Raw genomic sequence first — 12364 nt, forward strand, 5'->3', positions numbered from 1 at the left:
GCACTGCTACTGAACATAAGGCACGTTTCTCAAGTGTGTTTTTTTTGTTTATTGGGTTTCACTTATTTTTCTACAACCTTAAATTTGCAAAACAAGTATAAGAAACGTGCTCACACAAAAATATGATGAAGTTTGTAATGCCTACAGTGTGAAATATAACTTCTCTTTGGTATGTGTGTGTGTGTGTGTGTGTGTGTGTTTCGAACAAAGTCACCCTTTTTTTCAAAACTCAAAGATTTTTAAAGTGTATATGTTTGTACATGGATTCATGTGTGTGTGTGTGTGTGTGTGTGTGTGTGTGTGTATCTCTGTGTGTGTGTGTGTGTGTTTGATGACAGTGGAAGGGGGTTGATTGGCAAATTGAGATATTTACCGCATTCCATTTCCTCTTTGTAGTCATGACAACCCCTCAGCAGGCAGAGCTAGATTTCAGCACATAGACACATGCACGCGGATACACGCGTGTGTGCATCAGCCACACATTAATGGAGAGGAGTGGAGGCTCTGCGAGTTACTCTTGAGGTGTTTTCCTGATTGTGGATTTAATCTTGTCCTTGACTGAATTGCACTGGGATGTGATTCTCTACTGAAAATGGCCTTTAAATCGAGACTAGAGAGCTTCCTGTTAAAGGAGTACTCCAGGCTTTTTTTTGTAACCCTGCCTATACCATGTGTGTGAATATTACGGATAAAAAAAAGTCCACAAAAATTCCTGCACTTTCCTGAGACTCAGTTATAATGGAAGATCAAGGCCTGTAAAGGGCGGTGGGTTTTTTTTTTCGTTCTTTTTTTCATGAAGATATTCTTTCATGAAAGTCAAGAAACAGATTTTAAAATTGAGTTTTAAGTGCAAAATAGACATTTTATAGATAATATTTAAATAAAATGTTTTACCAGAAGAGTCAACAGAGCTTGGAACACATTGGAAATGCTGAAACTGTTTTTAAAAGTTATGAACCTGAATTTTTGTAAAGTATGGATAAATTATTAAATAAAAACAGTTTCATTCTAAAGCACATTTCTACTAGGTTTTTTAGTGTGGTTGAGAAGATTTGTGTTCATTCAGCCACAAAGGTATTAGCAAAGCTAGTTAGTGATGAAGCATGTGGAGGGCTGTGGTGCATTCAGTGTTTCAATTCATCTCAAAAGTGTTCAATAGGGTTGAGGTCGGAGCTCTATAGCAGGCCACTCAAGAGTTTGCATTGTGCATTGCATTTGCATTGTGCATTGCTGTTCCAGCATGACAATGGTTTGATCTCGAAGTTCAAGTGAAGGGAAACTTAAATGTTACAGCATCCAAAGACATCCTATACTTTATACTTACTAATTGTGTGCCTCACTTTTTGGTGACGGTTTGAGAAAGAATCACAAATGGCTGGAAAAGATAAAAACATAAAACATAAAATTGCTTGTCATTTTTTATTACTGCAGTTTATTATTATTAATATTTGAGATCATCAACATTTAAACAGTTTACATTTCCAAAACAAATTTTAAATAAAATGCCTGTTTGGTTAAATAATATCTTTAATAATATTTAATATATAATAATAATTTAAAATGTTATAATATTTTATCAAATTAAAGCAATACACTTTTTTCTATTATATGAATTAAACTGAGAAAATTAATTAAATTGGGCAAAAAATATATTAAATAAAGCTAAATAAATTGAAAAATAAATTAAACAGTTTAAATTTGTTAGACCCCATTTGGGTGTGTGTGTGTGTGTGTGTGTGTGTGTGTGTGTGTGTGTGATTTTCTCCTTTTAAGAGAAATTCTTGAAGTTGGACATAAAATGGTAATCCATGTCACTAGTATTAGCCACTTCCTGGTTAGCGGCTAATGCTAGCATTATGGATTCTTTAGCATTTTCATGCATGCACACAAACAAATCTCATTTCCGGTACAAAGTAAGTAGCCACAGTGACACTGCGGTAACTCTAGTTACTGTTTTTTTATATCCCTGGGCTTGTTGTCTATGTTTTTAAGTTTAGTAATAATTTTAAAATTTAAAGTGTGAGGCAGAGACTAAAGAAACTTGTGGTTTTATACGTTCCTGAGGGAACTCAGGTTTTAACTGTGTTCCACACATAAAAGGATTGCATTCGGTACACGTGTGTACACATTTAACATGACTTTAGCATGTCTTGCCCTAGGATTTGTATTTTAGAGTGCAGTGATGGTCGTTTTGAGTACTCAGCAACTGTTCCTATTTTGTGTAATCTGTAATAAACAGGAAAATCTGGCAAATTTTCACCTTCTCATCTGTGGAGGGAAAAAAACACCACATACTATGCATGTGCCATAGAGATTTGCCTGAAAAGAAAATGCTTGGATAATTTATTAGTCAAAAGTGAAAAAGACAAATATATCTGCATCCGTCTAGACATATCCTGACCATGTACAGATTTCCTACACACACAGTCTTAAATAAACAAAGGTCTGTCTAAACAGGAAGCAGGACAGGATGTCATTTCTCTGCATTTACCTTACACTGTGTGTGTGTGTGTGTGTGTGTGTGTGTGTGTGTGTGTGTGTGTGTGTGTGTGTGTGTGTGTGTGAGTGAGAGAGAGAGAGAGAGAGAGAGAGAGAGAGGAAAGAAAGGTGGATTTTGTATAAACATAGATGTAAGCAGTCTGTTTTTTTTATACAATAATGCACATAATTAATGTGAAAGTGAACTCCTGCAGCTTTTCTATATACATGCCTAAAAATAGCACTTGTTTTGCTGGTGAAGAACAGAACCCAACGACCGGAAGAACTGCAAACAGATAAAAAAAATAAAAAAATAAAGAGTAGGAAGAGACAGAGACATTGGAGAGACAGAATGTCCCATCTCTGAAGAGCTACAGTTGTTGCTACACTTACTATAATCAGACTTCTTAGAGAGGTGTTTGTGTGTACATGTGTGTGTGTAAGTAAAGGGGCTCATATCTGTGTCAGAAACCTTCTTCCACAAGCGGTAATGATCAAAGCGCTGCTGGACCCCCTACCATACCACCTCTCATCTACAGCAAATCCATCTAGAGAAAATCCATCTCCAGCCAAATCACTCAGCCATACACTCTCTCTCTCTCTCTCTCTCTCTCTCTCTCTCTCTCTCTCTCTCTCTCTCACTCTCACTCTCTCTCTCTCTCTCACACACACACACACACACACACACACACACACACACACACACACACCGCCCTGTGAGCTAAAATCAGTTAGTTTGATGTTGGTTTGCAGATCATTTTCCGCATAATGTCACATGCACCCAAGGTCATCAGCATGTGCCATTAGTGTTTTTAAGCTCAGAATGTTCACCGTCAGCTACATTTCACTCAGGCATCAGTGCTGAATAAGTGTGTGCTCAGCAGGAGGTATACACATTACACATTACACGTCCACACAAACCCACACAAACCCACACACACACACACAACACACACAAACACACACACACATACATATCTGTAATACCATATACCTTAATTATACAGGACAAAGGTAAACAACACATGTGACAACACAACCAGCTCTTTTATTCACACGGATGCACAAAGACAAATCAGATTATAAATATTATAACAACACAATGCAAGCAGTAAGCATCAGAATTATTATCACAAAAAATGGAAATAAAGGGTTGTGCAATTATATATATACTGTATATACGTTTTATATATATATATATATATATATATATATATATATATATATATATATATATATAATTGCTTTGTGGTTCATATTTTGTGATGTGTGATTTATGGCAACATGCCTGTTTTGTGCAGTGTTTTTTGGAATATAAATTGATGCTAATATGATTGCATCTATATATGGGTGCATTTTAGAACTGAACTATGATTTAACGCTTCCTGCTGCACCGAACACGTATTAAAAACATGAACTGTGTCTATGTGTGTCATTTGTGAATGGTGCACAAACGTTTTAGTGCTTGTCTTAAAGCGTACGAGAACAATAAATATTATAATATATATAAAATATTATAATAACATATAGATATATATATAAAAAAATAAATGAATTATATTTTGCTAAGAAAATGTCATGGATTCCTTAAATTGGTTTAAAGGCTTCCACCAGATACCTGAAGGTTTTAATTCAAGATTTTTCTGGTTACTATTAACACTGCTTGCAGAAACAGCACCAAGAGAGAACCAGGACATTATATAATTAGCCAGGCTTAATGAATAGTGTTTGCCTTTTTGGCCATACATTCACTGTTTTGAATCCTGACAATTCCAGTTTCACAGCCATTCACGGCTGGGAATCCAAGAGAACAAAATTGGTTGTGACCGGCAGGTCAAAAAGGTGCAGATGATTCGCTTCAGGTGTCTCAGAGGCATCACGTGTTATTCTTCACCCCTCCTGGTTGGTGGCTGATGTACAATAAGGGAAAGCTGGATTGTTGGTCGGAATTATAGAAGAATAAAATGGAAAAAAATATAATATATCTTAAAGTTCAGCAACAGAATACTTCCTCATTTTTAGTAGTTATTTGAGATTCTCTCATCTTAGACATTAATACTTACTACATCACACTACATCACTAAAATAATAAGGTTAATTAACATGATCTAAATACCTATACAATCTAAACGAATCTATCTGCTGTTACATTTAGTTAGTATTTGATCAAAGTAGCTTCATCATGCTAGCTTATATTTGAGAGATTAGCATTTCAGCTGTTAGTTGGTCTTAGCAAATATTGGTTCCTTGCTGAAAGGAAAGGCACTGATTTATATACTGTTATCATTGTGTGATTTAAGGCAGAAATCTTTTGTTTACTTTTACTTTTAAAGATTTTGATTTATTTCAACACCGCTTAAGTCACAGTGATACAAATTGACATTTCCACAGGACCAATGCTATATAAAGAAATTATAAATTACCAAAAAGTAACACAATACAAACTGGGGAATGCCATAAAGTGTACATGTGTGACATTTAGTGCAAGAAAGTTATAAAAACAAAACAGCACTGCTTCAACCAGAGCAAAAGATTGTTATATCAATAGAGTTTGGCAATGGTACACACAAACACTGGTTGCTCCAATGTCCATATGCTGTGTAAAAACGTGTAAAAAGGGCTGCAACACAAAGATAACACCATTTTGGATCCAGAACGGCCGCTGTGAGCTACTGCCACGCCACCATCTTGGATCACCTGCTGTTGTAGCTTTGGCTATTTTGGTACACATGCGATGGCTGATGGCTGATGGTGAGACACATTTGTTGAAGCAAACAGTAGGTTACCTTTTGTGTCTCTGTAAATCTTTAGCAATCTAACAAGCTATATATTGCATGAATTAGCTTTCAGATTTAAATTTGGAATATCAGTGATTCCAGTGGTGGGCCATGCATTTGGTAACTGGGCCTTCAGTGGGAACTTACCCGACTTAATCCACCTCTTAATACCACCACTATCAGGTCGCAATTATAGAAACCATTAATACTATACAAAAACGCAATATAACAACGCGTGGCATTACAGAGAGAGAGGCATTTTACATATGGAGAGTGAATACCATTTTACTAAAGCAAGAAACCCAGACAACTCCAAACCTCTACACTACAACCACAACTGTGTACCTACATCATCTGGAGCAGTTCATAATCGATATTTGTCTAATAACATGACAAAAACATAAACATGTAAATAAAATACAACCTACATAGTTATAATTTGCATCAGAGGCTGTAAGCTAGTGGTACCGCTCGTATTCACTGGACTGGAAGTGGTGAACAATCCCTTTCTCGGGCTGAGACAAGCTAGCTAGCTTCGGGGTTGGCTGACCTCCTCACGATATCTAGCTTTTTTTGAAAATGTATTTTTATTTGCAAAACCAAAACAATTTTTCTTCCTCCGTATGCGTAAAAAAGTCTAACTCATGTATTAATGTGTGCAGAGCTACAGACGTGTTTTGCCAGTTGAACTGTAAAAGTTTTCCTCTGACTAACCAATCAGAGGACAGAGAAATGCTGACGCTATTCTGGGCTGTGATGCAAATTTGAAATCCGATTGGTTGAAGAACCAGACCTGTTGGTAATTTTCTCAAAGGTAAAAGGGCCAGCAGAACAGACATTAAAGGCCCTGGGAAGATTAGTTTGACATGGAGCACATGAGGCTGAAATCTGATTTGACAAAAAATCTAACATCCACATACACGTACTGGAAGCAGTGCAGCCAAGAGAAACGCTACAAAATTAAGATAATAAACTGTTGAGAATAAATTAATACAATTTTCTGAAAAAAAGATTAGAATTTAGGTTCAACTCTTGTTTATGAGGTGATACATATGTGAATTTCATACCTTTTCAATGTTGCTGACCGTGAAGCTATTTTATGGTAAGTAAGAGTAGCTGAAGCTGAAATTATCGTCAAAAACTTCTATTCAAATTCTCATTTGCAAATTTCATAAGGAAACAGGTGGAACAAAAGAAATGTACCCACATCAGCTAACCATTCAAGTGAATATTAATGGAATAATCGTTTTTTAAGTGCTTTGTGGTGTTCAGTCATGCTGCAGGAACATATTTGTGTTTGTGTCTGCTTCTGTGCGTGTGTTGGTGTGTGTGTGTGTGTGTGTGTGTGTGTGTGTGTGTGTGTGTGAGAAAAATAAACATTAAACAGAATGTCTTATTTAATCTTATTTAGCCAGTTATTTATGATGTGCTTATTCTTTCCGTGTGTGTGTTTGTGTATATAATACTGTTGTGTATGCTGTTCCATCAGAAATTCTTTAGCTGCTGAATCAGTTATTCTGGAATGTGTGTTTATGTGTGTGTTTGTATGTGTGTATGTGTGTTTCATTTCACTACCTGTGTGTGTATGAGAGAAAGCGAGAGCAGCAGGGTGGCTGTAGGCTTTTTGTTGTCTAAATCCTGGTTAATTCCACGTCTCTTTGTGGTCCTGTGCTGAAGCGTCAGTTAGAGAGCTGAGCGCAGAATTCTGCCACGGTGCCCCGCTTTAGACCAGATGACGTTCACGCTTTTTTTTTTTTTCCTCAATTTTTTTGTTCTGGACGTCGGATGAGCTCGGTGCTCATTCCTCTGCCTCATTTTCCTCACACACACACACACACACACACACACACAGGTACATCCACTCACAATCATCAGAGAGGTGCTGAGTCTAAATCTAACTCCCATACCGTGTCTGACTCGAATCAGCCATGGGGGTTTGCTTTTTCCGTCTCTGACAATATTTAGTGTTTGTATTAACATTTTACTGTGAGGTTCTTGAATCTCATTTTCAATTTCTCTTGTTTTCACACAGCATTGATGAGTATGAAATTTGAAGGCGCTTGAGCCACTGAAGCACATGCTAAGGACAATAGCACAACACTAAACAAGCAGCTATTAAGAACAAACGTGTGTAGATTAGTTATATGTAGTTGTAGAAGAATATGTACATAAACATATAATTTATTTGTAATATTTCTTAATATTTAATATTTAGAATAGAATTAATTTATAATTTTGTACCATTTAATAATAATAATAATTATAATAACTTAGACTCATTCAAAAATGTAACACTATGTTTATGTAATTTGTAGACAGCATGGTGGCACATTCACTTCACAGCTTAATAGACCTTGGTTAGTGTCTGTGTGGATTCTCTCCAAACTCCATAAATCAATGTTGGGTGGTAGACTGTCTAGATTAAAATTTTCCAGGACGGAATAAGCATGTAAATATACTGTGTCTACATACAGTCAAGCAATGGACTGGCATTCCTTAAAGTGTGTATCTCGTTTTGTGTACAGGGGGCTTCCCGGGGCAGGACTCCAAATCCAACGTAACCTTGACCAAACATTGGGGGCTCGCAGGAAGATAAAATTATAAAATGTACATTATTGACTAAAATATAGGTTAATATAGGGACAGGCTCTTCACCATATATAGTGATTCAAAATGTGATTGTAATGTAAAAAATATATATATAATTTTAAATAAACCGTTTAATTTGCATTATTAATCAGTAACCCACTTAGGTTATCGTCTTAGTGTTTCCGGGCTAAGTATTTTTTAATTACTCTGTATAAATTATGCTTCATCCATTATTATAAGCATAATTAATGGATATTTCTATATGTCTCAGACCCTGTTAATGAACACGTCATTATTTTCTTCATTACTGCACCATAATGAAATCATTACTTACTAGTAGAACTGAATGTAAAATGGTCCCAGGTTTCTTATTGAATAGCTTTAGATTTAAATCATGATAAATGACCATGTTTTATATTGATTTTTCCATTTAGCATCTTCTCTGGCTGTTTGAACCTAAAGCCATTCCTGTGTCATTTTCTCTATTCTTCCCACATGCCATGGTGTTTCATTACACCAGTACGGACTACCCTTTCTGGTTTTACTCTCACTGCCATCCTCATACGACTGAAATATTAACATTTAATACAAATTACCTTACAGTGATATTGTGAATGAAGGCAATACAATTAAAGTAACAGATCTGATTAAGCTCACCCACACATTTGTTGAATATGAGCACGCGTTAGTGAGCCAGACATTCATAGGTTATTGGATTTCTTTTTTTTTTCCACATTTCATTGGGAAGTGAATTGCGACAGCTCTGTGAAGAATTTCGTTCTGCTCACTGTATGTCTGAAGATTAGGTGGGTCTTGCAGGATCCCAAATAAAGCCAATGGGATTTACTGAAAGATTTTCATGCATGGGAGCATGCAGATATCATTTCTTAATATCATATTACATAATATATACAGTACATATTGAATCATTCAGATTGAGTACACTATCTTTTGCTCTTAAATTCTTATGACCTTGTAATCAGTGAGTGCAAATGATGTAACCGAGTAGAAACAGTAAAGTATTACACTGACTGGCTGATCAAATCTAATCAAATTGATTATCAATAATAAAAAAAATACTATAACGAAGGCATGCTTCTGCTTGGGAAAAAATTAAATCATAAGGAATGAAAGTTGCTTTTAATTCTAAATTTTTATACTTTATACTACATGTATATGTATACATATACATGTCTATATATATTACAATGCTGACTTTATACTACATTAAAAAAGAATTTTAAAGAATAGCTGAATGCACAGAATTTTTCTCACCTAGCCAAATGTAGATGGTAAACCAGAACATTGCAAATTACAAGGATTACACACCCAAAATCATTTAAATAAATGCAATACAAATCTTGGCGTACTGTTAAACTGTGCACTTCAATATTTTTAAATAAGAAAAATTTAAATCTCAGTCATAGTACAAACAATATTTACAAATTAAGGTTCAAAGTAGAACTATTTTTAATTTATATCGTTTGAAATTGTCAGGACGTTCTACCATCATGCTTTTGGTGCACACAATTGCTGCAACCGGGAAAGTTAGTGTTCAGCTTCATGGCGAAGTTTTGTCATGTTTATAGAGTACAGCAAGTCACATTGCTTCCTAAACCTCGTCAGCAAGCCTGTGTTTCATCTCTGAAGAACTGCAGAACTATGGCAGATATTTATAGCAAAGATTTAGAGTGAGAAAGACTTTAATTATTTTTTGACCAGGCCTGATGAAACAAAAAATCCAGCTTGGTCCATCCAGCTACCCCAAACTGTTTGTCAGTAGTTATATGGTATTCCAGTTTGACTATTAGTTGATTATTACTTTTTTGTATATTTTTATTATATTTACCTACCGTTGTGTTATATTTTAAATAAATATACCGTATTTTTTAGACTATAAGCCGCTACTTTTTCCCCACGTTTTGAACCCCGCGGCTTAAACAACGAAGCGGCTAATTTATGAATTTTTCTTGAGTTTTTCGCGGTTTCACAAACTTCAAGCCAAAATACTGAGCCCCAAAACATCAGACCAATGAAATTTTCCGAACGGAAACGAAAAACGCACCTCACCTGTGTTCGGAGCTGCACGGCAAAGGGAGAAAAAAAGTATTTTTTCAAACGCACAACGATGCCAAAAGATAAACTCCCGAGATAAATTGTTGTGAAAGGAAGGAGGAAGACAGTTAACAATGACTTACTTGGTAGGCTACTGTTTAGATACAAGCCGTTGTAACGCGTTGAGTCTGGTTCATGGGAGAGCTCACTAAAACTCCAGTTGCAACAGAAATCATATAAGCACAGACAGGTTTCCAAAATTCGTGCTTTTTTATTTTTCTTGGAAACAGCGTTACGGGTTAGTCAAAGAAACTTCCTCGGTCTCGGCTCTGCTCTTAAAGGAGCCACAACATATTTCACCCGTTACACCGTGTAACAGACACTGTCGTTAAAGCCTGTGTAAAGTTAATTAGTTTAAATGTAGACACCTGAGGCTTATAGACAGGTGCGGCTTTTTTATGTTCAAAATAAAAATCTTTGTCAAATTCAGTGGGTGCGGCTTATATATGGGTGCGCTTTATAGTCTGGAAATTACGGTATGTTGATGTTAGATATTATCGAACAGGGTAAGGTTTATTATTAGGGATACGTTCTTTACTAGATTTTAGCTTAGTAGGACTGAGAGGTGTAAATATCATATGATGCACCACCATTTCAATACATAAAAGGATTCACTGAATCTGCTATTTAGACATGTCTGATATCAGAGTCTCAGAGTACTGTTGATTTGACAGTGATTAAGATGGAGAGATGAAGTATATACTTACTGTCCAATGTACACACTAGATAATTTTTTTTTTACACAGATCTCTTTTTTCGGCTACTAATCTATTTAGAATTAATTATAATCAGTACTAGATTTAGAATGAACTGTGATGCATTTTAGTGCCCTTAAATTTCATTGATTCAATACGTCCGATCGTTAAAGCCCTATTGGGAACTCGTGCAAATTTGATTTTTCCTTTAAGTGTACTGCCCTTTAGTGTGCCTCTATTTGCACATATAAGCTGGTTTTCATCCAGCCCTGTGTGTGTGTGTGTGTGTGTGTGTGTGTGTGTGTGTGTGTGTGTGTGTGTGTGTATGTGTATGTGTGTGAGGTTGAGGGGTTCATTAAATTGCCAGACATTTCCCTCAGCATTCTGCAGTAGTTCCTTTTCATGGTCAGGAAGAGCAGGTGACATCATTTCCAATGCAATGAATGGTCAGCTCTGAGTTGGCAGAGGCCCCCAGAGATCTCCTTAGTGTGCAGCATGTGTGTGTGTGTGTGTGTGTGTGTGTGTGTGCGTGCGTGTGTGTGTGTTATTAACATACACATACACACTTCAGCTCAGTCTTCCAGCCTCAGGGCAGCCCACTGGTCCAAACCAAGCCCTAATGATACCCCTTACCTGAAGTGTTCACAGACCTGTGTACAGTTCTTCTTCCTCATCAACCGGATGTGAAATAATGCAATGGTTGACCCTTACAACTAGGCATACTTCTGTAAAAAGAATAAAACACACACTCATACAAGGCTGATGGAATCCTTGTGCAAACTTATTGAAAATATGTTCTTTCATCTGCAAAAAATGACTAATAAAGCCAACATGGCCTCCTCCACCGCTCCCTTTATGAGTCTAAACAATTACTTTGAGCTGGAACAAGACCAGAACCACCAGACAGGGGGAGGCAGATAGAAAGGGTGACATCATTTGACATTTGCTTCAAATGTCTGGAGAAAATAATTAAACCTCTGCATATGGACCTGCACCGCCTCCTCTTTTCCATACATGTTTTCTGCAAAATGCTAAACTGGTTGGCTTTTGATCATAATATTGATATTTTAATCAACACAATTGCACAAAGAAAAATTACATTCTGTGAAATTAGATTTTATCAACTTCATGTGTTTTATATATTTTCTTGCACACGATTTCTTTATTTCCGCATGTTAATTTCTCACATTTTAATTTCATCTACACTTAGATTTCCCCTTCGCATGTATTCAATATGAGCACATATTATTCACATGTCAAATCCATATAATACTTTTCAATAAGGCTATTTTTAGACTTAGAGTATTGATTTGAAGGTGGCACTTATTTAGCCTTGTCCATCATCTGCACTTAGATGATATTAGACGTATGAGAAGACGTATTAGAAGATGATATTAGACGCATGAGAGCTTGAGCTGAACTTTTCAGCACCTAGCAACTCCGGGCACAGAGGGACACGGGGCGCAAGGAAACACTGTGGAATGTGCCAAGGAGGGGGAGGGGATACACTGTGCCCTGCGGTGGGTTTTTCCCTTTCTTCCACTGTAGACAGCTGTCTTTCTCTCAATTGCATTACTTCATAGCTTATTGGCTTCTAGATATTGATTTCCTATATTTACATCACACCACTGCTACTTAATTAGGCACATCTAGTTTATACCAACATGAATTGCCCCTTATATCTCATAGATGTATCTTATAGGTGCCCTG

Source organism: Silurus meridionalis, chromosome 17 (assembly GCF_014805685.1).
Source record: "Silurus meridionalis isolate SWU-2019-XX chromosome 17, ASM1480568v1, whole genome shotgun sequence".
NCBI classification, from domain to species: Eukaryota; Metazoa; Chordata; class Actinopteri; order Siluriformes; family Siluridae; genus Silurus; species Silurus meridionalis.